The sequence below is a fragment of the Rhopalosiphum padi genome, chromosome 3, assembly GCF_020882245.1.
Source record: "Rhopalosiphum padi isolate XX-2018 chromosome 3, ASM2088224v1, whole genome shotgun sequence".
Lineage (NCBI taxonomy): Eukaryota > Metazoa > Arthropoda > Insecta > Hemiptera > Aphididae > Rhopalosiphum > Rhopalosiphum padi.
This window is the reverse complement of record NC_083599.1, coordinates 68,699,138-68,727,130: the sequence shown is the minus strand read 5'-3', so window position 1 is coordinate 68,727,130 and position 27,993 is coordinate 68,699,138. Positions and strand designations below refer to the sequence as shown.

General features: G+C 28.3%; 1 protein-coding gene across 1 annotated transcript in view; it reads right to left on the bottom strand.

Moving 5' to 3' along the window:
• LOC132926417 (sex peptide receptor) overlaps nucleotides 1-27,993 on the bottom strand; it is a 222,115-nt gene that overhangs the window by 152,753 nt on the left and 41,369 nt on the right. The window contains exon 2 of the mRNA XM_060990772.1: nucleotides 23,615-23,646. The gene's annotated coding sequence lies outside the window, so the exon portion shown is untranslated. The remainder of the gene's footprint in view (nucleotides 1-23,614; nucleotides 23,647-27,993) is intronic.

Below are 27,993 nucleotides of genomic sequence, written 5' to 3'. Positions count from 1 at the left end.
TAAAATCAATATTAAATAAATTATTTATTACGATTACCTAAAATATATAATTTAATTAATAATAATTTTATAATTATATGTTAAGACTAGAAATGTTCTAACTCTTTAGATCATTTGAAATTGACATGTGCATTATAATTATTATATCTGCTATTCAATTATTTAAATTTTGAAATATATTGACCTAATCACTAATACAATATATTAATAAGACTTACTACAACTACACCAATTGTAACCTAAATCCTAATATAACCAACTTAAGTTATCTCAGAAAGATTATAGAACACATTTATTTCGAAACGAATTTTGAAAGTTAAATTTTTCCTTTTTTTTTTTTTTTTGTTTGTGTCAGTTTTTGTTTTATAACGATCATTCCTCAGTAAGTGTCTTTTAAAATTTAGTTATTTTATTTAACATGCATTTCAAAAATGAAATACATCATAATTTCATAACACTATAACTGTGATATATTTATTTACAAAATTTGAATAATAAAATTATGATAACACGGCGCATTGAATACGCAATTTATCAACATCACTGTCGTCTTTAGTCTAATTTTCGATATATTATAATTTATAACAATACAATATAATACACATTGTGATATTTTTTTAATACACGTCTAAATGATAAAACTATAATCAGAGTGTTGTTTTTTTTTAAACAGGTTCTTTCCAATGCATCAGACTACTCAAACAATATAAGTGATTAATTATTATGTACTATTATAATAAATAATTCATTAAAAGTTAGTAAACATTAAGTAGCATTTACGAGTACTTATTATACGTTATAATATATTTTAAAACGATTGAATGCAATTTTAGCTACTTTAATGCGTAATAACTGGTTTTTTACACTTTTCGTGCAAGTTATTTTGAATGGTATGAATAAATAATTTGTTATATTAAACAATTTCGCGTAAATGTATGCAATAATCGAATCATTTGATTGCACCGAATCGGATAGTCAAGACGTATAATGTTAACGGCCACTACCAACTTCAACTCAAGTACCCCTTTCTCGCGTTCCACTTCGTACAACAGTCGTCGAGTATTTAGCGAGTCTTCACTGCATATTATAAGTGTCGTTTCGCGCACAACGTTACCGTCGTAAAATATTATAGACGCGATGTCTGCAACGCGGAAACAAACAGGTCGTTTCGTTCGCGGGAATTTGACAAGATATTTTAAAAGTATTAAAAATTATCACGACATGCAAATGACGGCGCTGAACCGAAACGGGTCGATCGGAGAGTTAAATTCATAAAACGTCGGTGTACACGACTTATCGGTATACGAGACTTGTACACACCGCGGCCAGCCATGTAACGTATAGTCGTTCCGACCGATTCTCCCCCAGTCGAACGCATAAACATACAATAATATTATCCGAGACGACGACGACGGGAACAACTACTATCGAAACGAACACACTTAACATGAAAACGAAATAACGCGATAGTATATACACTATAATATACCGTACTGTCGTTATCGTTTATGTAGTGGTCGGGAGCCGCATATTATATTATCCGTATACACTGTCGATACCTACCCACGATAGCGCACCTATACGTATATAATGTATAGTGTACACGATCGTAGCAATTGTCAGTATAGTGTTGATCAACCCTTCCGCCGCCGAATGCGATGACGACGGTCCGTTCGTTCGTTCTCAGACTATTAACAACAACAAATAAATAAATAAATAAAAAACTTTTTTCCCGTTTTCGTGTGTCGTTCCGAATGAAATGCGACGTAATATATATATATATACATAGGTATCCGGAGTTCGAGGAGCGGTCGAGGGCGAATCGCCACCATATATTTTTTAACGTTCGGGATCATCGGCACGGACGGCAATCGACGTTTTCGAGGTCCTCGCTATTCACCAGACTTTTTTTGTTGCTTTCCGTTCCACGTCGAGTTTACAGCGCTAACTCGTGTGTACACAACGATGTGTATAGCACATAATTTCACATCGTCTCGTGTCATATAATATTATAAGCCTATATACAACTACGGCGGCCGTTATACGCCTGCGGGCCGAGTTAACTATTAACGGACAGACCGCTGTTATTATTGTGTACGCTCAGCCTGTCGGTAGTTGTACGATAATATAATATAATAATAATAATAATAATATATTGTAGTCTGTGACACGCATTGTTGGAAATCGGTTCCGGGCATTATAACAATAATATAATATCTATAATAATATATAATACTACAATATCGAATTCGGCTATAATTATTATTATCATTATTCGATATACAATGTTCGCTTAATCTGAAATACAAAAATTCGTACAAAAAACATTTAATACCACACACACTGAAATGTACGAATGCATTTTCCGGTTTTGTTTTACATAGCATACATTGTATCGTTTTGGTCGTGTTTGAGTATCCGTGCGCTATTCTTACAGAGTAAAAAATATTATTTTATTACATAATAATATATTAGAAACAGTATCTCGTGCCGGAGAAAACAAATCGTTATCTACTCACACAAAACATGACATATACACGTTCGATAATTTTAAAATAAAGAATCGTAAACGTTAATACCCCCTTGTTGTGTTATTATCCTGTTATTCAATATTTTATTTTTATATTGAGAAAATATTTGCAATAGAAACATGCTGTGTTGACTGTTCATGAAACACTTTTGTCGTAGAGACGTGTACTTGTATATCCAAGTGTATAATATAAAGTAAATCTCCTCTCGTGCATATTTTCTTTTTGGAAATCTATCTATATCTGTTTTGGGTAGCTCGTGTATGGTATACGATGAGTTTATATAATTTTATCTATTTCAACGTTTGTAAATGAACAAAAATAATATACAATTTATTTATTTATTATTTATTTTACGTCATAATGTAGTAATTTACTTTTTGGCATTATAAAAATTACCTATCCATTACAAATTAAAAAATTAACTAAATATTTAAAATTTTTACAAACGCAATACTAGAATTAAAATTGTACAAAATTGTTGTTATTTAAAAATATATATATAATATATCTATCCTTAATCATGTAAAATTAAACTTTGATGACAAAAATGAATATATTTGTTTAGTCAAATTATTTTGATAACAAATTGAAAACTGCCACTGTCATTAAAATATAACATTATGACAACCAAATTATTTGGTAAAAACTCAAACTCAAAGTAAAATAATAAGCTAAAATTATTAATTATATACAAAATATCTAAATTTTAAATATCTAAGTATACTTGATACTTGTTTAACAAAACGAACTTTTATGATTTAATTTCAAAAAAAAATAAAAAAAAAAATAAACAAAATAAATTTCGTACTATTAAATAATAAAATTATGAAGAAAGTTAAAAAACTATGTATAAAAATCAATTCTATAACATTTATCATTGTTATAAAAGCATTTTCTAAAAGAAACATTGTTTTTTAGTAGGCAAAAAGGTCATGGAAATGTCATGTGGCATTTTAATATATGTATTTTTTAATTTAATCAAAATTCTTTTTTACATTAGGTACACTGAAAGTATAATAGTTGATAAAATATTTATAAATGTTTTTTTAAGAATACATTGTAAATGTTTATTTTATAAAATTACAGCTAACTTAGATTGACAAAACGAAATATTATAAGTATGTTATTTATTCCTCTTGGACACAAAATGCAGTAATTATGTGTCATAAACAACATAGGTACTGCGTAAAATTTAATGATTTTTAAACTTTATTTATAGTAAATGCTTCACTGAAATGTGAAAAACTCAAATTATGAATAAAAATAACATATTATGAACAATTTATTTAACATATTATTGTCGTATAATACAATACACAAAATATTGTAAAATTATTTTTATTTTTTATCTTTTAAATACTATTTTTTGAGATTCAAAAACAAACATAAAAATTAATTATTAAATACAATCTATAAATATTAAATAAATATGGTGACTACATACTTTTCTTCTGTGACGTTGATGATATTTAAAAATTCAATTAAGTTTTAAGGAAAAGCAATGTTAAAATGTTTAAGTGAAAGGGGTGTTGTCATGTTGGAAATCGTGAAATAACATAAGTCTAAATTACTAATTCTTCATCAATATTTTCAACTGATTACCTCTAAAAAAAAGTTCAATCTAATGAGCTCAGAGTATATTTTTTTTGCCGAATGAAAAATGGTTTAATTTTTTTGAAATATTCACTAAGTGAATGCACACTAAGAAAATCTTACCTAGGATTACTTTGTAATTTATTTTTAATAACATCGTAAAAAGATAATTATACATAAAAGACCTGTAGATTTTTACAGGTTTTTTTTCCCCATTTAACCGTACTAATTACACTGAAAATATATGGATAAAGTTTTTATTTTTATAATTCTATATGCATAATTTTCAGTAGTGGCATAATATTTCATTTGGATCTGAAATGGTTTAAATTATAGAAATGATAATAATTAAAAACTGATTCAGATTATTATAGAGTGTAATAAAATATATTTAATCATATATCTCCCTTGGCTTTCTTTTTTGCTTTTTACACATGCTAGTATTTTTAAACCATTTTCAGGAACACATACGTTTTTAAAACCGATGAGAATATTCATGCTTTTCTTTTCTAATTCGTACTAAGTGCGTGGGTAATTTATATTTAAACGAATTAAAAATTGAACTTGACATTAAATACAAATTAAAATAAAAGTTGAATGCTCTCGTTTATTTATTTGGCCTAAAGCCAAAAATCTAATAATTACATTTAATTCCAAAATTAATTTCGTAAAAATATAATATTATAATATTTTGATATTCGCTTACTATAAAAATGAGTTTATTTCAATTGAAATTAAAAAGTCGTTATAAAATAAATTTTAGCTATTGAATTACAAATATGTTATACACTTATATATTTACCAATCGTTTGTTCAAGGTTAAATTATTTTTGTTTAAATTTTTTAAGTAATTGAATAAAAATGATTATTATATTATCTATATATATGGTAGGTACAGAAAAAATTAATTAGCATACTATGAATAGTATGAATTAATATGTTTATGATTTTAACTACGAATTTATGTGTAACGGGTTATTGATTTAATTTGACATTTGTATTTATCCAGCGTTCGGTATTATTTGTACGTATAATTTATATTGAAAACTGTTTGGTTTATAGTCTTTTTCTTGTTGAAATAGTGTTATTTCGTATGCTTTATAAATAATAGATACCAGTTATATATATATATATATATATATATATCCTAGAACATAATACATATTATCTACCATTGATTGGTGGTGCAATTGGTTAACGGTTAACTGGTGGAAAAAATAAAAACGATTTAAAGGTACTTTAATTGTTTTAAATGTTCAATTAAGGCTTTTCTACTTCAACAAAATTAAACTGTGCACGAAAAAAGCTACAAATAATTGCATTCAAAGTGTTGTTAGTAACAAATCAGATCATGGTTGTTTTTCATACATGATATCCATTGAAGAGCATTTGAAAGTATGTGTTTAATTAAAGACTTATAATTCGCTCAAAAAGTCATAAAGTTAAGAAATGTTGTCATTGACAAATAATTTTGAAGATATGTAGATAGGGCATCTTTATTGAAGAAATCAATAAAGATTATAAATACTGCTTGTACCACTTTGGAATATTGTTTTAAGTACGAGTATATTACCACACATTTTCCTCATTTCCTGGACCTGTAATTCCGTTGAAAGATGCCATAATGATGGATTTGTATCCATTTTGAATACATCCTATTCAATTACATAGAAATGTATAGACTAATTTAAAAATGAAGAAATCTAGTCGTTTAATTCAAATACAAAGACAATGCAGACAATTTTTTTTAAATAATATGAGACGATTATGATTTATGATCATTTTACTAGACAATTTTTTTCTTTCTTAATAGTCCATAATTTTGAATTTCAACATTATAACTTTGGTAATATTACCTTATATTTGAACCAAAAACTGCAAACGTATTTTTTACTGTTAAAATGATTATAAAATATTATAAAATAAACGCAAACACGGTAAATAGATTTTTATTTTTATGATCTAGTAACTGGAAAAAAATGCTCTAGAAACAAACTAAAATATTTATAAAGATTATAGAAGTTATCTATAACGTATACTATCGAATTTAATTATTTTGATTTGAATAATACACAATTTATAAAAATATACAATCAGATAAAACATATGCAATCAGTGTTACTACGATTTAAGTTATAACTGTATGAGGACTTGACCATCATATTACCTGTGCAGTTAAAAATACACGATTTTCGTTATAATCCATTTCATTTTGTGGTATGTATTAGACTGCTAAATATCTCAAATGTTATACGATCAGTTTATGTAATTTATTGATTTTCCAAGAAACTGTAGCGACCGTCGAAAATATCCAGAAGTTCAGCAAAAATGACACCAACATATTTTACAGTTATCCGCTTTGCGTTCATATCATATTATGACTGACTGGATGAGTCATTAGTGTCGTGTTATACTGTTATATTTGTTTTGTTTATCGTATATTATCTCTACTCGAGCACACGTTAAATATAAATATAATCTTCGCAAATTTGCAGGAGAAAAAATGTCACGTGCGGTATTAAAAATAAAGGATGAGTATATAAATATTTTACGAAATTCTCTATACGTTCGCATCGGAAACAAAATGTCTCACTTTTTATCTGTCAGACAGTATAATAATATATTATGTTGGTTTTAGTCGTTCAGAGTCACGATCCGCAATATTGTGGTACCGCCGCTTGTCAAAACGTATAATATTTCCAGTTTGAATCGTAATTATTATCTATTATGGTTTGAAAGTTGTATAGAATAACATAGCAGCAACAGATAAAAATAAAGTTTGACACGGGAGTTGAATGGTCCACTAACCTGGTTATTTTTAAATTATGTAAAGTCGCGATAAAAAAAAAAAAAAAAACAATTCTGAGCAGTGAGCAGCGTTGAGAATAGAGTTCGTTTAAAACAAACTGTTCGTTTAAAATATATTGTATATTATTATATACGACTCTCCGTAGTTTTTTCTCTCTCTCTCTCTCTCTCTCTCTCTTTTGTTTTGCAGTTTTAACGATTATCTCGAAAACTGCTGGAAAATTCAGACAAATGACATATTATTATTATTTCAAGTTTAGGCGTGTAACACAACGCGCGAATGCGAACATTTTCCAATATACATCACAGAGGTGCCAAATGAAATTTTTTTAGATTTTTACCGTCCCGAAAAGTGTTAACTGACATAAAAATGCAAACACCTCCGTAAACCCGAAACAGCTCCCTCGTGCCGCACCGTATCTAAAATCGCGAACTATCGATAAGGTTTTTTTATATACATTTTACACATACGCGTATTCGCTTACAATATACATAATTTATATCGTTACGCACAAGAGCATAGGCGTAGGTACACGAATATTCGCTGCAAAATATTGTTTTCAATTTCGAAAAGTCTACAATGTATGAAATTGTTATTATTTATTACGATAAATCGTCCGCGACGTATATCCCGTTAATTCAGCGTATCGCGATATCGATCAACACTATTTTTATTTATTTATTTATTTATTTTTTATCACGCGCGTGCAGGTAGGTGCAACGTATGTGTTATTGCAGAGCTGTACGCGGACTATAATATATTCACTGCGCTGCAGTACAACAATAATGTTCGTATTAATATTATGACGGTCCGCGGTTATTATAAACAACGCGGTTTATAATAATATTCGAATTTGTCAAATATTTCTCGCCGCCGATTCCCACTCGTATAAACAGCCGCCGATACGGAATCCGGTGCAACGCATCAATCAATCATTACGATATGCCTACTCTAAACAATGGATTTGCCGCACTAAATGGCCCACGTGCAGCTATACAACACAAACACCGCACGAAATGGAATCTTAATTTATTTGCGTTGGACATTAACGGCAATTTATGTAAACAAATACATGTTACGATGATCATTATTTCATTTAACGATATTATAGCTGCGTTCTGTGTTTACATTTCGCAAAATGTGTCCTAAGGAAACAGTGTTGTTGTGCCAGTGGTTTTGAGCTTTTGAAATTGCCCATTACGGCCTTAACGGCTACACATTATATACTGCCCACGCAATAATTCCGAAGCAACATTGATCACATGTATTATTATTATTATTATTATAATTGTATCGTTGTTCAAATAACTTTTTAATAATGATATATTTCTTTGGACAAATTGTATTTGTTCTTATACGAACGAAAATACTCTCACACAGGACACTCGCGTGTAAAACAACACGTCCCGTAAGATGCGATCGCAATAAATGTATTGAATACTATATTCGTTCGGGAGTATGATAACTAGTTGCGTGTAATATTGTATTTGAAATACTTTAATAAGAGAAACATACTTATAGTGAGAATAAAAATGTGTGATATTATTTAGATTAAAATAATAATATATACTTAACTTATTATGAATGATATTTTGTCGTAATAAAAACATTTTGGACATTTTAAATGTCAAAATATGTAATATTTGTTCAGTGGAATGCAGTTATTGTTGTTAGTTTTTGTTGTCTTATGAATGAACAATTAAAAAACGTTTATTTTATATTAAATATATAAAAGTCTAAAAACAAAAGTATGTGAACATAAAATAAAATAAATTTTTCGACATAGAATATTTTGGAAATCATTAAAAATACATTCAGTTTATAAATACCTTAATAAACAATATTACTCATCTCGTATGTGTAAATAACATGTTGGCATTTATGAAGTGAAGTTAAGTTTAATTTACACTGAAAATCTGAAGTTTATTGTAATTTAAAATATTATACATTTTTATAACAGCATATTATATACTGAATTATTTGAATATTTTTCTTGAACTGAGTAATGTTATATTTTATAGCTCGTATGAAATACCTTATATCGTATGACAATAGCATAAAGATAATGAAATAGTATACAAAATATAATACGTAATATACGTAATTCTAACGGAGATTAAATAGTATGCAAAATAAACGCATATGAAAACTCATAAAACAATTTTGAAAACAATATTATTATCCATCACCGAAATAATTGAAATATTAAATAATGTCAATGTATTTTGAATCCAAAATTATTATATTATAATTGTTTAGTTTTACGTAATATAAAATAATTTCAAACATCATCTACAATATTTTGAAATATATAAATAAACGACCCGAATGATAAACAGTTGAAATTTATTTTTAAACGTTCAACTGTCAAATTTTTATTTGTTTTAGAAATCTATAAAAATATACTTAAATATTTGTACAGATACCTCAAAAAGTTTCTACAACCAAACTCTTGATGATATTCGAGTGAGATAAAAGTCTTGAAGCCAATTCTGTAACAACGTTCAATTTAAATTGAAATCACCCATAAACAGTAATACAAGTCAAAAAAGTTTAAGAAAGAAGATTTCAATTTTCGATAATAGTTTTGACGATGATATCAGATTCGTATTTGAAATGTCGTAGAACAATGTTATATTATTCTTTTTTTTCGTATATGTTCATCCTCGGTAAAATATTTTATTATTGTATATTATCATGATTTATTTACCAATTTAGTATTAATTATTCTTAAACAGGTAATACTAGTTTAATTGAAGTTTATATCGAATTTTAGATAATTTAAAAAAAAATATTTATTTACATTTAATAATATTATTATTTTGTTGTAAAAATACAAAAAACAATCGAAAAAAAAATATGGAAACAATTAATTTGATAAATTTAAAAAATATATGATATGGTTTCAAATTATTTTTGTATACGTTTTTAAATTTTTTTTTTTTTTTTAGTATTTTATTTTCAACAATTAGAGTTTTATGTTTAGACACATTATATACAACATTTTACATTACGACTTGTAACATACAACGACTAATTTATAATTTTACACAAAACGCGAGAGAATAATCTATACTCAGTTCTGACATCTGAGTGCAGGTATTATTAGAGTGCGTATAATTGAACTCAATTATATTATGTGTACAAGTAAATTGATTAAGATAGTCGTCTTGGGTGTGCAATATTCTTTGAAGTAAATGCACTAGTCTTTGAGTTAGGTGGTCGGTTTCGAGACACGCCTTGTACCCAACTATGAAATCTACAAAAGGGACTGTCGTGCCATAATATAATATGGAAATAGCTGTAATTAAAGCAAACTTTAATTTCCTAGATGAATTAACGCTGGCAGCTATGGATGATTCTAATATACCGGAACAACTCGGTCGATCATCGTGTCCTTTGAGCGGTAGCATATTATAATAGTGAACTTGACCTTGGCAGGAAACCATAGGATTATCCGTTTGAAACGATCTCCGATCACGCCATCCTACAATGAACGTATAATAATGACGCCGTAATATAAAGTTGCCCGCCAAACACCGGAAGACGTCGAGTAAGGAAATACAGGGTTGGAATAGATTTCAAACCATTTCAGTGTTTTAGTCTCTTTTTTTTTTAACATTAATAGTTTGTTGACTCGCAAGCGGTCATGTATTTGTTGCAGTGTACAACATTGGAATAGGTATGGACATGTCCGAAACAGTTTTGGCTATACATGTTTCGTATTTATTTATTGCGTTACGCGTATTATTAGGTATACTACTTTCGGTATAATATAACCGCGTTAGAGATTACCCGATTAGGTACATATATTTTTTAAATGTCAGAAATAGATAGAATATGGATGTTTAATTTGATTTAAAACTAGAAAAAAATAAATCAAATAATGGTCTAGAAATTTGAGTTTACAATATAAATTACAATATAATGTTTGAAAAATGATTTTTTCAGGGATATCAATTGTCATTTTAAGATAATATTAACGGTCGAGTTAACGGTCATAACTGATAAATAATTATTTTATAAACTGAATTAAAGTATCAATACATAACTATACCAGATTACTAGATTAGGTACGATTTATTTTTTTGTATATTATATAATGTATTCGGAATAGGTATTTAAAACAATATAATAAATGCATTCAGTGAAAATTATAAATTTACGATCGTTAAACACTTTTACATTAAATTTTGCAAATTAATAAACGTTTCCACTTTTGTAAATTACAGTTCATTTTACTGCCAATTTTCGGTAAAATTATATGTTATATACATTACAATTTTTAACGATTAAACTGTTCTCATAGTGTTTTGTATAGAATAAAACACAACATAATAGTAAAATTAATAACTTGACTGAAATTCAGAAAACATCAACAGCCTCATCGTTATAATATTATCATTACACTTTCGTTAGTGTTGTGTGATATACATTATATAATTATACCTACCTATTATAATACTATAATTATTCGACGTTTTGGAGGTATAATATTCCAGAAAAAAAATTGTTCGTCCGTCACATACACAAATCGAAAACATAAAATCATATTATAATATATTATTTGAATGTGCTTCACAACATTATTGTTCTACCTACCATTAGCTCAAAGTAAAGAACATTAAATATGGTCTGGCGTTATCGGCTAAAAACTGTCTGTGACAATAAAAATGCATTTTTATTAATGCAATTATAAAGATAACGACGTTTACCCACCCGTGTCCGTGACAGTGTAGCTGCAGTGCGATGATAATTCCGAGGAGAAGACAATTGGATACGAGTTGAACGAACACAACTCTAGTGCTGGTTAAGTGCATGTATACCTACGAGAATATTTATGCGCGAAATGATTTCCGTCCACTGTTTATTATTCACATTAATTTAATTAGATCTAACTGGAAAGAACGATAGCGTTTCGTCATTACGAATGGAATGCAAAGATTTAAGACAGCAGTATGTGTATGTGTGTGTGTGTGCACAAATCGAAAACATATTATTATTTTATACGTACCTGGCGAGTTAATAATATAGTAGATATTATTCTAACAACGTTGTACACGAAATTAATTAAACCGGCCCGGAACTAGTAAGTTAACCACATCACTGTTTCAACCATACAGATAATATGTTCGGTCTTGTGAAATATTGTACCACGCTGGTAAACAGACTATAAGCAAGCGCCTACCTATGACGATGTATACCCACAAAAACGTAAAAAAAATGTCGTCTGTAGTTATTATAGTTACGTTATAGTAAAATTCACCGTAGTGCGATGACGTGTAATGTGTAAACTACATGATAAATAATCACTGTTCTACCTATATATGGACGTTATTCATAACGCCATGTTTTTAATGTTTTGTTTGTAAAATTTGTTTTCGCTTATTTTTTATTTTTCATTTTAATTAACAATCAGTTTTGGTTTTTTTTTTTTTTTTTACCCGATCAAAACGGTCATTGGCTGTATTATTATATTGGCCAACGCAATGCATTCGCATATCTGTCGTTAATAACTTAATACGGTTAAATCTACCCTGTTCGTAGTACCCGTGTCAGTAACGACGGACATGCTGTCGAATTATCTTTTGACCAGGCTCGAACCTGTCCATTTTCAGTGGCAAAGTGGGAGAGGAAATCTCTCACCCCACGAGGCTGGTTTAAATTGTGACATTTGTGGTTTGATATCCACTGATGAGATATTTTATTAATATTTTTATTTTAATATTAAACAGATTTTCATCATCAATGGTATTCAAGTAGTTATGCTTTTAAATGTGCCCCACGAGTAAATATTAAATACGCCTACGTAGGTAAATAATATAATATTATATACTTTCATGCAGCATGATCTACGTAGAATACTTACAACTATTTGTTTGCTTTTAACAATAAATTTATTTGAATTATAATTCTTTAAATTGTTAGGTATACATATAAACCATTTTTCAAATAACTTAGATTTTTTTTTTTATTATTTAAAATTCGTGGTAATAAAATACTTTATTAAAAAAAAAAACTTTTTTAAAGTAAATTGTTAATCAAATAATTTATCGGAAAACGTTGATATATTTATAAAAAAAAAATCTAACAAGCAGTTTCCGATTAATTAACTAAATTATATATATATATCATAATATAATCTTATATATATATATAATAAAGTTTTTTTATTTTTTAAAAATATTATCAGTTATAAACTATAATAATAATATGTAATATTGGATCTAGTATTTATTATAGGTTCTTTGGTAATTAAAAAAAAAATTATTATATTAAATGTTTATAGATTTATACTAATTGCTTTGGTGAATTTTCATATCATCTGTACCTATTGTAATTAGTATACAAAGTTAAATAATTCAATATAACTAATAGTTTTGATTTCAATGTCTATACATAATTATATTTTTTTTAAATCGTTAACAATTTTTCTATGAAAAAAAGATAATATTTATCATCATTGACTATTATAATCATGTTTTGTGTTAGTATGAATTCTAATTTATTGAATAACGTTTAAAATCGGTTGTTAAACGACTGCTATAAAATCTAATAATTGATAATAATAAAAATAATAATAACCACGTAACACTGAATTCGAAATAACCATTAGACTTTAAAATAATGACAATTTAAATTATATCATCGATTTTAATTTAAACGTCGAATTTAAAGTGTTCATGGTTTTCGGCGAAAGTTCTGTAAGACATTAAGATCTCATATCGGACGGGCATTAAATTTAAAAAAAAAATCGGCTTGTCATCGGTCAGTATACAAAGCACGTCAGGCGTGATGTCGAGCCATCTAGTTCAGTTTCGCAGCGGATATTCATTCCCCGAGTCCATGACGTGCGGGCGAGTTTGCTTATTATTGGAAAGGGTACCCACCCACATAAATACATATTACTGTGAAGGGCTAGTCATAATCTAAAGGTACATAAAATATTTTTACTGACAGGGTTAAAATTGCAAGAGCAACGGGACGACCTCTTTAAACGCTTCTAAAGGTGTTTAGTATAATATAATGTCATTATATATCACGGCCGTGTGCTTTTAATAATGCACAGGTAGGTACATTAATAGCCTATAAAATGCGTTTAATAAAGGCGACTCAGTGATGCCATCCGGCAACCCCGAGTGTCTAGTGTGTATACCGCCTTTGTCTGCGAAGATTTACATTATTTTCACGAGCTAAGCTATAACAATGATAATATTGTATAGGTACGTATGAAATATTTATATTTGTATATTTTGTTTTCGTGTAATATACAGGTATAAAAAATATACGAAATTACGATTTCATCTTAAATATCAAAGCAAAAACACAATGGCTTTTGATAATTATTTATTACGACTTTATTCGATTCCGAAAACGGTTTCAATTGTTTTTTGATCTCGTGTTCACGTTCATATTTTATAACTACAAATAGAAAATCTCACAGAGATCATATTATAAATAATTCAATTTTCTCACTATTATCTAAAATTACAAATGCATAATAATAATAGAATAAAAACGAGACAGTTAATTTAATGGATTATTTTTCTCGTTATATTTGATTATATGCGCTCGGTCGTTATTTATATTGTCAATGAACTATGGGAGAATAAAAATAAAAATATTCTAATATCACCGAAGAAAATTATAATGATCATTTAATTTAAATTAAATTATTAATAATCACCCAACTAATTTGGAAAATAAACGGTGAAATTTAGAACATTTTTCGTCGGTTAATCTATTTAAAATTAATACTATCGTATCAAAAATTGTTTGTTTAAAGTAACGTAATTCTATAAGTTATTCTTCAAAGGAAACTAATAAATTATAGGTATAATAACTAGTAACATACAAAAAAAAATTCTTGTTTTTGTATCGTATAACTCATGTTTTTCATACGAAAACAAATTTCCGTAAAGAATTAACTTCTATGAGTGATGTCCTATATTATTCGTTTTAACCTTAAATACGCATTTACATTTTGTACATTATATTATGAATAAATTACGTGATATTCGTAGAATGAAGTTGCACATATTATACGCTTCTGCTTTGATCATTATTAGTATTACTCGTATTTGCTCTTATTTCCTATTTTGATTCTAACATTATTTAGGTTTGTTGAGTTTATTCTATTTTGAACTACATGACGTATTATGTTAATTTATAAAAATCATATTTATTTTATGTTTTTTAGTGTAGATGCAAACTGCAATATTGTAGGTAAACTTGAATATTGAAGGTATATGTTTTAAGTTTCCGACGAATTTCATTATTTAAAATAAATATTTTGACATACAAAAGTGTTACAATTAAGGGGCGTTGCAACCACCATATATCTTAGTAAAAAACTACTCATTTTGATTGAAAAACATACGTCGTAACGCGTATCGCGTATATTATGAAAAAGTATATTCAACGCACCATAACATAATATGAGTAATGAATGTGTATGAGCCATATTATTTTACTTTTGTTCTTTCAAATTGCAATAAACTCGGTTTAAATATTGTAAAAATATAATTTCATATATTTTGAGCTAATGCCTATATTTAATCGACTAAAAATAATTTTAAAAATGTGCTTCCGTCGTCCAATTGAAGAACTCAAGGATTTTTCAGAATAACAATCAGAGTGAACATTGTCAACGCACATTCTATTGGAATTATTAGAATCGTCCGTTCGAGTGAAAAATAAAATATTTTTTAGTGTTGACAGTATAAATGTCGGAATGTACATGCGCGTGCGTAAAATAGTCCACTGTACTTTTCCTGGAAACGTATACTCACTATACTCACACTTACGATAATTCACGAGTAACCCGACGATAATAATATGACCGCTGGCCGCCATAAGAAGTTGCCAATAAAATGCTCCTTAGAGTCAAGCAGATAGATGCCTAGGCCCTTTTAATATTGTTACGTTCAATAATAATTATGATTGGTTTATTAAATTAAATTTAATGACGATAGCAATATTATGGTCTTTGTATAACATTTACAATATTTCCCATTCGTTATATCATTAATAAATAATGTTATTACATCGTCATTATTGATTTTATCGGGTTATTATAATATTTTCATACTCTCTACGGAAAAATATGCCGACGACACATTTATGTCTTAGCACATTAATTTAAATTTTAGTTTATCTTATCATTTTTAATAACGAGTTTGATTATAATTAATGACAAGTTTTTTTTTTTTTTTTTTTTTAATTCTATTACCAAAGTTTTTATGTCGCCCTTATAATATTTATGTTGCACGACACCAAGTTAATTTCGTTTGTAGGTTTATATATTTTATTGAATGAAATTGTTCCAATAAAGTTTGTAAATTATGTTATAACTTTTCAAAATCTATAATTGATTTTTAATGAGTACATTGCTACAAAAATGTGGCACATTTATGGGCGAAACGTATATTTCAAGTCTTAAAAAATAAAAATAATACAATTTAATATATTATTATCAGTATTATCACGTCATGTTTTATGCATAAAAATACACAAGTAGCTTTATTTTTATGAATATGCGTTTTGATTTGTTAGTTTATTTTTCGGTCGTTTGTCAATATTGTTAACTAAACTTATTATAATCGTACGATCGATTGCCTCTATTGATTAAAATATTAAATAACTATCACAGCTATATATTTAAACAGTGTGTTACCGCCATCAGGTATATATTATTATTTTGTCAAAACAATAATATCGAGTCGACGAGGTGAATAAGAAAACTCGCATTTATCTACAGTCCGATAGGTCATATGCGTGTAGTAGGTACCTATAAATATACCTATATCATACCGGCTATATATACTTACGAATGGGCGTGTTGTAGTACAACATATATAATATACCGTCAAACAGGAACGCCTTTATCTAGTGAACACTGAAACATATTATTATATATTATACGGAATTCAGTCTCCACACTGAATCTCATCGTGATGTAATAATTTATTGTGATGAAAATATCTCGCAAACACGATGTGTTTAATAATAATATACATATACTCGTTGAATATAATACCCACCTACTAGCTCCACTCTTAAGTGCCCTCCGTACCGCCGCTGCTGCAGCGTCGTGTACATTAATTAAGTATAATTTTTTAAACATCAGGCGCGATGATGTATATCACACGATTATGCGAAATAATAATAATAATAATACGATAAGCGCTCACTATACTATTATAAGTATAATACGTACGGCGTGTGTGCTGCATCATATACCTAGCCGTGCGCGATGATATACCTACGCGTCCGATTCAATTTTTTACCGGAAGGATTTCCGAGTAGTTATTATGACGTGATGTAGGTTCGTCGTAGTCGTCGTCGTCGTATAGTTCTGACGGATTAAAATAACGACTGGACCGTGTGTATCATCGTTCCGGGGAATCCTATTATATACTCGCGCGCGCGCGTGCTCGTGTGCGTTCGCTCTCGACATCGTATACGACGATATGCCGGCGATAATCCGATGAAATTTTTCTGCATAACAAGTGTACAACAATAATATTATAAACCTGTCAAAAACACACGCCACCGGACCATGGAAGTCGACAACGACGACCAATGCGCGCCGAGTAGGTGAACTATTTTTTTTTTTTTTAACATTCGAACGGATTTTTATATTGTTATCGTTATAATGTATTATGGCCGATTCCCCGGAGGCCTGCGGCGCTATCAAACACACTGCGCCGCGCCCCAGTGGCGGATCCAAGGGGGGATCGGGGCAATCGTCTCCCCCCGTTCTCTCAAATAAAAAAATAGTTTGAAGTCCCTGATTTTAGTTTTTGACGTAATTATACTTCAAGGGTAACAACATTTTAGTAATATATTTTATTATTACTATATCATTATAAAAAATATTTTTTTTGTTCTGTACGAGTCTGTGGAAAGTAACATAATATGTCCCTTTTAAAAATCGCCCCCCCCTATTATCTTGGTCTGGATCCGCCCCTGCCGACGTCTCGCGATTATAAGAAGGGTTTATTTTTTTTGAAGAAAACGGCGGCGACTTTGGGTTAACACCGACGACCGGCGGTCCGCGAGTGGACGACGTGCTGATTATTCCGATACTATATATAAACGGGTATAGGTACATTGTATAGTATCTCGTTTTTGGTGCACCACAGCATCCGGTTAATCGGCTTTGCCTGCTCTATATCTGCAGTGCCTCGTACAGCCCGCGAACGGTATGCGTTTAGACCGATTTACGGTTGTCGGGACGACGACCATTGTACAGATTGCCGCCGATACACATATACCCGCGCGGTAATTATCGTCGAGCACTTTACACGCACACGCCGCCGCCGCAGTCGTGCTTGCTCGGCGTTCGGTATTTTTTACTTATTGCCACCGACGCCGCCGTGTACGGTGTATTATATAATAATCAGAGGTGTTCTCATTTATTTTCTTGACAGCGTACTGTCATCAAATACCGATATATAAACATTTAATACAATACAATATGCAGTACACCCATAATATTGTAAAAAAATCTTGAGAATATGTAGTACACCCTATGTGAACACCCCTGATAATAATAATATATATATGTATATAACAACTACTACGCGGTACAACGATAATATTATATGCGATATATTGTGTGTGTGTGTCGCGGGTAGGTATAAATAATAATAATAATAATAATACAAATCGATACGACTACAACGGACGTTACAATATAATATAATATTATAATGTTGTTATTATCATATAATGATATTGTTTATACGACTGTACGGCGGTGCGAGTGTGTGTGTGTGTGTGTGCGCGCGTGTGTGACGCTCAGTGGGTTTACCCGCGTCGGATGAAATTGTCACATTGATTTCGCTCGCGGATAAAACGCAGTGATCAGATATTGTGTGTATTTATATTATTATTATTATTATTATTTTATATATTATTATCACATCGCGCGTACGACACCCCCCCCCCCCCCCGGTCGCACACTGTTTTATAGTTTGACAGTTGAGTTTGCCGGCGCTTATAATAATTTATTATCGATCGCGTCATTCGCGTGTGCGTCGGCATTATAATATTGCGCGATACGTTTAGTAAAGTGTATTATTCGTATGGCATTAAAATCGTACGGCATTAAATTAACCATTGTGGTGTGCATTAACGGTGTGTATATTCGACGATATATTCCGTAACCGAAAGAGGAAGTCCTAACCGTTATTATATTAATAATTTACTAACGATATATTATGGACGCGCGCACACACACAAATATAATAATATATATAGCTCGTTAGTCATTGCCGTATCTAGCGCATAAGTTTTTGGCGAGGAGGGGTTTTACGACCGCGGAGAAACGTTATGGGTATATTATACTAAAAACACGTATTCGAGGTACTTTTTTTTTTAAATATAGTTATGTATAATATATATATATATACGTCGTCGTCGGGCTGATTTAAACACGAAAAACTAACTATAAATTGTCAATGTCGTTAGTACTACTTTATGGTTATTTTTATTAATTACAATTCTACATTGTAAAATGTTATCTTCCGGAGCCTATATCTTTCCGTTCCTTTATTTATAAACAATTGGGTTCAGCGTTCTTTTTAGTTTTTTTTTTTCGATAAAAGTATACATACATAAGTATATATATATATATATATATACTTATATTATATAAACAAAAAAATACTGCCAAAATCGACTTAGCGTGAACTAAAAGTTTGTTTAAAACGAAATTTGTTTCTAATTCAATAAAAACTGTGTAATATGTTTACATTCATTTCTGTGTTGGCAGTTCTATGTAAAGTTCATAATATCTACGCGAGGAAACGGAAAAATTATTTAAGAAAAAATTGAATTTTTTCATTTCAAATAAAATGAAAAACTACCGAATCATAATGTTCATACCAAACTATTTAAAAAAAATATTTAATCTTTATAGATATATATTTTGAGTTAAATAAAAAGTTTCAGTTTAAACTATCTAAGTATCTCAGAACATCGTTAATTCACGACCACGTGTGGTTTATATAAACTTATATATTATGTTTATTTATTGAATGGTCAATTCAAAGTTTTATTTAAAAAAAAGCAACGGTTTAGAGAACTGACAAGTTTGAATCTCCTTGGTGCAAAATTATGATGGAAATTTCATTAGAAGTTTAATAAAAACTAAAAAGTATAGTTTTAGCTTGGTGAAATTGATTATTTCAATTGGAAAAATTAAATAATTACCTCTTAAAAGTTACGCAATACTTATAAGTTTTACATGAGTTATGCTTCACACGTCAAATTATAAAACAAAACTGTAAAATCAATATATTTTTACATTACTTAGAATCGCGAAATACAGTTTAAGTTTCATAAGTATAAAAGTATACGTGGAAATTTGTACTTTAGTTTCTAAGTATTAGAAGCATTTCATAAATATATTATATTATTATTATTTATTTGGTGCTAACTCAATTTAATCTATTCTATACAGATTTAATTATCTGAAAAATAAATTATTCTATATATTTTATATATAATATTATAATATATTTTAAACTAAGATATTTTTTTAAATACTCAAAACTGTAACTTATTATTCATACAGATTAGGTTAAATGTTTTAGCTTATAAAAAGTCGTATGGATTTATTACGGATTTAAACGACTTATAATTCTAGAAAAACAAGTAATTTAGATATTTACTTTTTAACAACCAAAGCACATGTAACATATAGATGAAGATAAGGGACGTGTATCTCGAAAATTAATATTATTATTGGTATTATTGGTTAGTGTTTAAACATTAAAATTATCATACTAGTCAAATTTAAGTCTGCTTATCAAAAACAAAAAATTCAATTATATTTGGCCGTGGACGTGCCAGAAAATTCATTATAACAAGACAATCGATATGAGCATTAAGAAGCTAAGGAGAAAACATAAATCTGGTTTAGTGTGGGCACACAATGTTTCGAACTTAATAACTTTTAACGTGTGGTTACGTGAACTGCGCCCTATTAATATTACAAACATAACGCAAACATCGTGAACAGTTTTTGTAGTAAGCGGTTTTTCGTCAACTGTGAGCAAACCGAAATCCTCAAACAAAAACCAATAACAATCTAAAGTTCGATACCATATTAACGCGTACAGTATAGAGTAAAAACAAAAAGGTATAAAATAGCAGAAAAAAAAATTGTGTATACCTCAAAAAGACTGAAATAGTCATTAGTTTATTGAGGTTTCCACGAAAAATTGTCATTACGATTACCTCTTATCCTTCATAATATTATCTAGATTAATAAACTACGAAAATTGCACAATGGTTATATTTTTCAGGCGTAACAACATTTTAATATTCTTATTACGGTTCAAGGAAATTACAAAAATTAGCATAAAAACGGCAAAAGTTCAGTTAAATTATTTTAATGCGCATTAATAATAATCGATATTATTTATATTGCGAATATTTTAAGGAATTTTAGATTTCAAGGGGAGAAATGAAGTTATTGGTACCTACTACGCTGATGTGCATTTTAAAATACTTTTCCTTGGCCTAAAAATTATTTATTGGTTATTGAATGTATATAAATATTTGTTCGTACCCATACCTATCATAATTATTAATCATTTTAAAAACAAATTGGTATCGTTTTTGAATTTTTTGAAAACCAATACAATTTTAATATATTCTCCAAACATAAATAAATTTAATAATTACTTTAGTATTATTTATATTTAATCAGTCATCAGGTATTTTTAAAGAAGTGATTTAATAATATTCAAAATATGTAAAATCATTAATAGGTATTGTATATTGTTTGTATTCAAATACTTAATTATGAATATGCAACAAAAAATAAAACATTATCTGTATAATTATTTTATAAAAAAAAATCTTCCGGAAGAGAGAGTTATAGCATGTAATATTTACAGTAATATTGTGCGATTTGTGTTTGACAAAAAGCCGAATGGTGAATAATATAATACGTGCGGCCGACATATTACATTAGGTTTATTATACTTATTATTTACAAAGTAATAACAATAATTGGGAACGTGGTAAAATCGAATATGCATTAATTCTGCGTAACACACATTAAAAGCTTAACAATTTGTGCCAATATATAACACTTGTCTATAAAACTTATGGTCATCATAATTCACATAATAATGTATACCAAAACGCATGATATTATATTGTATTCACGTTGTTATATAGGTACCTAGGTAGATATCATTTAAAATAAAAAATAAATAAATTATTCTCGTTAGAAACTACATTTGGACAATTTCTGTTTGTGGTACGGTCTATTTTGCATAGGTTAAATTCATAAATCATTCTGAGGTCAACTTTCATCTTCCATTCTCTCTCAAATGCACCGCGTTCTAACTCATGGGAATTGTATACCACCTTTTAAATGCCCCCCAGATGAAAACAAAAAGGAAATGCAGCATGATCACTTTTCCTCCGAGCTCATTGAGTTGTAAAAGTGTAAGTAAACACCGTGAAACCAGATACCTGCATCATAACTCAGTGTAATCTGTGGGCGTTAAAACATTGTTAGTTGTGTGGACTTCAACTATTCAGACAATACAATCGTTCGTCGTTTCTTATTTACTTGAAATATATCGCGGTTTAATAATACAAACGTTGATGTAGATAATCAGACGGGAAATTAATTTGTAGTTTTTCTCGTGGCTAGTAGGTATATAGAGATACAGGTGAACTATAGAAAACGCGTTGTTTAACGGTTCTAAATAATTTAACGACTATAATAAACTCTGTTAGGCGTAGTTGTAAAATCAGCACCACAACTCATTTACGGAAGTAAAACATAGAAGTGTGTAAATATTATTTTAGTACCATAGTGTATGTATAAGTATTTTATATGAATTATATATCATATAGAAAATCAATACTGCGGTTTTTATATACACTTTAAAATATTAGTAATCGTGTTAAATCAAATTTAATTCTCACGGAACACTAGATACGATGGTATAATAACACTATTTTCAAACATATAAGTTTTAATGTGATAATATCGTAATCAAGCTAAAAAAATATAACATTTATCTTCAATAATTATTAATTATAATCAAAAGTTATTTTAAATATCATAATAGATTACGGGAAAGAAAACGGTTGGTTTTACAGAGATGTTTGTTTTACTTCTGGTGATAGTTAACGTGGTTTATTAAGTTTTATATTATATCACTTTTATTGACTATAATGTATTAATGTGAACCAACATAAATGGCTTGAGGATACTAAGGATAATGTTTTTAATTCTAAAAGAGAGACAAAACAGCGAAAAAATTTAACATTTAACATTTTATAAATTAAATAAAACTTTCAAACGATATCGACCGTTTGTTTGCACTATATATATAGATATTTTAACGTTATTTTTACTTTATGACTTTTATTCACTTAATTTATAATAAAAAAATATTCAGTTTTTGGTCATATATATGATGCATTTTTTTTTAAGATTGGTCTACTAAATGTGACATAATGTTTTGAACTATGAAGTATTGTATTTCAAATACATACAAAGTATAATATAATATTCAATTTTGAGCAGAAATATTATGTGTGTAAACAAATTGAATAGAAAGTAAAATTGTAAAAGGTACAACAATGCATATCTTGCATTTTGATTTAAATTTATCATTACGACTAGATTTATACTTACAGTTCTTAAGTATTCATTAACTTCGGTTAAATCTGAAACAAAATAAATTTTAATTAGATATTTGTCTTAAAACAGTGTAAGTAGATACAACTTTTCGTATTCAAATGGTACATACAATTGTTTTTGAATGTATTTTGTACTCGTGTTATACGCCACAATAATACCAGCGTGAATCAAATTAATACATTTATATTATAATATATTTCAACTCAGTTCAGTGTTAAATTATTATGTGATTTTTTTTTTTTATCATAACCGATTCTAAAACAGCCTGTTTTTTCTGATTAAAATAATTTGCAAATTTCAACAATATGTAGCTGGCCCCAAGTATGAGCAACCGTCGGACGGAGATAAAAGTCGTGGTCAAATAATGAAAACGTCGTTAATTTTTCTAAGTGTTTTTCGATTGAAATATTATTCCAAGACCAATTAATTAAATTCTGATATAGACCGGCGTGAATGTGTTCGCTCTACTGACACTGGTAAATCACGTCTGTCAAAGTCCTATCCAAGCTAGGCTCTCCTCTATAGCCGATTTCCCCCGTCCTACTTCTCTCGTCCCTGCTGGTCAAGCGATACGCGTCGCGGTGTTCCCACGGTTCGCGCGTCCTCGGGCCTTTGCGTACGTGCGATGATCCCATTAGGTCATGGCGTCCGGACGACGTTTTGCCTACGCCCTATAGCTTGTCAACCACAACCGTTGCGCCAGTTTCCCAGAAACGCTATTCTATCGCCGTCGCTGATTACGCAGGCCAACCAAGTATCGCTGTTGCAATATTGACATCCCCGGTTATTAATAATAAATCAATTACGTAGTAGGTAGTAGTACAACACAGTAATATTGTATCTCATTTCCCGATTAATGAGGTGTGATTTATTCGTTATTGTTTTTCGTTATTTTAAGGCCTGCGAATTTCCGACCCAAGTATTATGGATACCTATTCCTCCCATTAAGTGTTTTAATATTAAAGCCTACATCGCAGTACTTATCCCTATTTATTATGTTGAATATCGGACATCTAAGTACGTAGCAAATAATATATAAATACATTCTGTATTTCATACAAGTACGTAGATTGAAGATGACAAAGGGATTTTGTTAGCAAAACTTAAATATTTAAAATGTAAGTATGCAGGCTATCCGATAGATGGATAATATCTTATTACGTACTTAGCAGATTAAAAAAATATGATCTTTCTAAATTCTTTATACGAGGTTTTAAATAATAAAACGAAAACGTATATTGTTTGATTATACATATTATATACTGAGTCCATTTGGTTTAATACGTCATGTTAGATATTCATATTTATTTCAAATTCTAAGTATAGTCAGAAATGTATTAAATACATAAAAAACTAATGTACCAAAGTGTATGGATACATTTCATAAATCTTTTATTTAAAATCCAACTCAGATAACACACTTATAGTGATATTTGAAAAATTGTATTTCTGAGTGAAAACTGATTTTACATGATATAACCATATTCTTTTTTGATTATTAATTTGTAAACATTAAATAGAACCGCACAGAAGATCTTTTTTTAAGTGTTGTAAAAATGTTATTTAGTAATAAAAAATATAATAATGTGTAAAAAAAATGCCATCAGAGATGTGCAGTTGAGTTATGCATTTTAATTTATAAAATCAATTTAAAAATGTTAATTTTATTATTTTGTGAAATATTTACAATAGTTATTAAAATAAATTTTCCAATTATTTATTAACTGTCAGTAACACAAACTGCCAACAACAAATTGTGTTTAATTGAACACCCATGATAACAAAACGAACACGTGTACACGAGTAGCTGTAGATTTGATTAACATTATAGTTAATAATTCAAACATGATAAATATAATTTAATTTAATTTATTATCAGGTTTATTCTGATAATACATTTAGGTAAGTATGAAAACTTAGATACGAATACAAGGTCACCCCCCAAATATATTTAAACTGTACAGAAAATAGTTTCCTACGGTTTGTTTTATGAACACTTAAAATTTGAAATACGGCATAAACACTTTAATAAACTGAACTGAGCTCAAAAACGTATCTCGAACGTAATGATTTATAGTTGCTTTTGAGTTAAAAATAATAATACAACACTGGGCCAAAGTAAGTGTGACTAGCGATGCGATCACGAGAATGTCCACTAGCTTTTATAGGTTGTCTAATATGATTCCTCTTTTAAATTCCATTCATATTTGTTTATAGGTACCCACAGAAAGTTGTTTAGAAAGTTTCAATGAATACTTCCTTAGATTTTTTATTAAGTATTTTATATTTATATTCTAAGTTAGAAAATTATTTGAATTTTAGTTATGACAAGTAAAAGCTGTATAGAGTATGACTCAGCTCGTAAAAAAAAAACTAGTAGTTAATGATAAAAGACACTAAATATATTAATTCGTTATTTTATATTCAATAAATTAAGTTGTTGATACAATAATTCAAAATGCGATATTTATATTTAAATTTTAAAAGTTGATATAGTTGTTTCATATAAAATATTATAGACCTGATGTAAATAATGGATATTAAAAATTGGATTATAACTAAATTATTTCAAGTTAAAGTTTCAAAATTACTATAGCATTGTCTGTTTAAATAATCATTATGTACACACGATAATAGTTTGAATATATGTAGGTAGATATAAAAAAAATCAAAGCATATTATGGCCTTTACATTTGTTAAACGATTGAGTTCTATAATATTTAAATACTTTGTTAAACATTTTACAATCAGTCAGTTTTGAACAGTGTACATATTATGCGATATCAGACTAACAGACATCTGTCACTATTACTCGGTGTCATATTGTTTGGGTTAACATTATATATATCTACATAAGACATCTTGAGCGATATCTGATTTTGGTTTATTTGAAACAATCAATGTCAAAGAAATTTTAGTTGGTAAAAATATCCAATAAGCTCTTCTGATACGTATGTATGTACACAAATCAAATACAGAAATAACAGGAATTAAACTCTTAAAGTATTAAAATGACGCAAATAATAATAATATAATATAACAATTGAAAGTTTATAAAATTAATTATCAGCAGGTGTAATATTCAGTATACCAAATTGTAATTGTTTAAATCATACGAAACTATTTATTCAATTTTAAACTTGTTAATAGATATTTTAACGTTTTTAATGAATTAAATATAACTAATATATAAAACATTTAAGAATTCGTATGATTTCATTTGAAAAATATACGTTGTAACTATTATACTTAAACGTATGATTATTTTTTTTATCAAAAATTGATTCAATATAATTTTTTACAGCGTCATTCATATTATAACATATTTATAGTGATTTTAACTATAACAAAAATATAAAAGTAAAATAAACTTTATTTTGTTAAGAAATAATATTTTCATTTATTTTTTATTAAATGAAACAGTTGCAATCTTTACTTATCATACCACAACAGGTAAATTTTTTTTATCAACATTTTAAAATAAAATTATTACGGATACATGAGAGAGGAATTCCTCTCTTAAGCCACCTATATAGTGACATATATGAAAAATATTCATTTTTGTTAACCAAATGATTTATATTATAATAATTTTATATTATTTTCTTAAGACTTGTTTTAGTTACGTATGTTAGATATAAACTAAATCACTATTAGTCGACCATGTTAATTAAAGGTTTATTAAATACTTGTAATCAGAAGTGATATGAGACGAGTTATTATATTTTTAAATCTGATATGCAGTTGTTAATCATGCGAATTTTCAGGAATATTAAGTTTGAGATATTAGATATAAGATGAGATGTATAATATGAATGTCGGGTAGTTTTTGGATATATTTTAGAAATAGGCATTACTAATAAGTTACCTAAAATAATATAAAGATATTTATAGTATATTAGGGGCATTTTTTTTAGAATAACGTTTTGTTATTTTTTTAGATTTCATTCATTTTTAAAAATCATACATTATTTATTGTCTGTGGAGTAATTTTAAATTTGACACAATTGGTTGAGAATTCGAATTTGTTGTACAAGATTAAAAACTGTGATATTCATCGAAATTAAAACTATAGAGTAAATCATGGTATAATATAGTCATTTAAGTGAGAAAATATTTTTGTTATTTTATTGGATATTTAAAAATAAGTAGGTCTTCTGTGAATGTAGGTAGTGCATTTATAAAATTTGAAGATGAAAATCAAATTTTCCTGTCTAGTTAAATTTTTCATAGATTTTTTTAATGTTTTATGTAGTTGAGTGTAAGTTTTAAATTAACTCATAATTCAACTCTCTACTAAGGATTTTCTTATTAAATTTGATAAGTGTAGAAATCTATTTTTATTTCTTTTAAAAATGTAATCACGATTTATG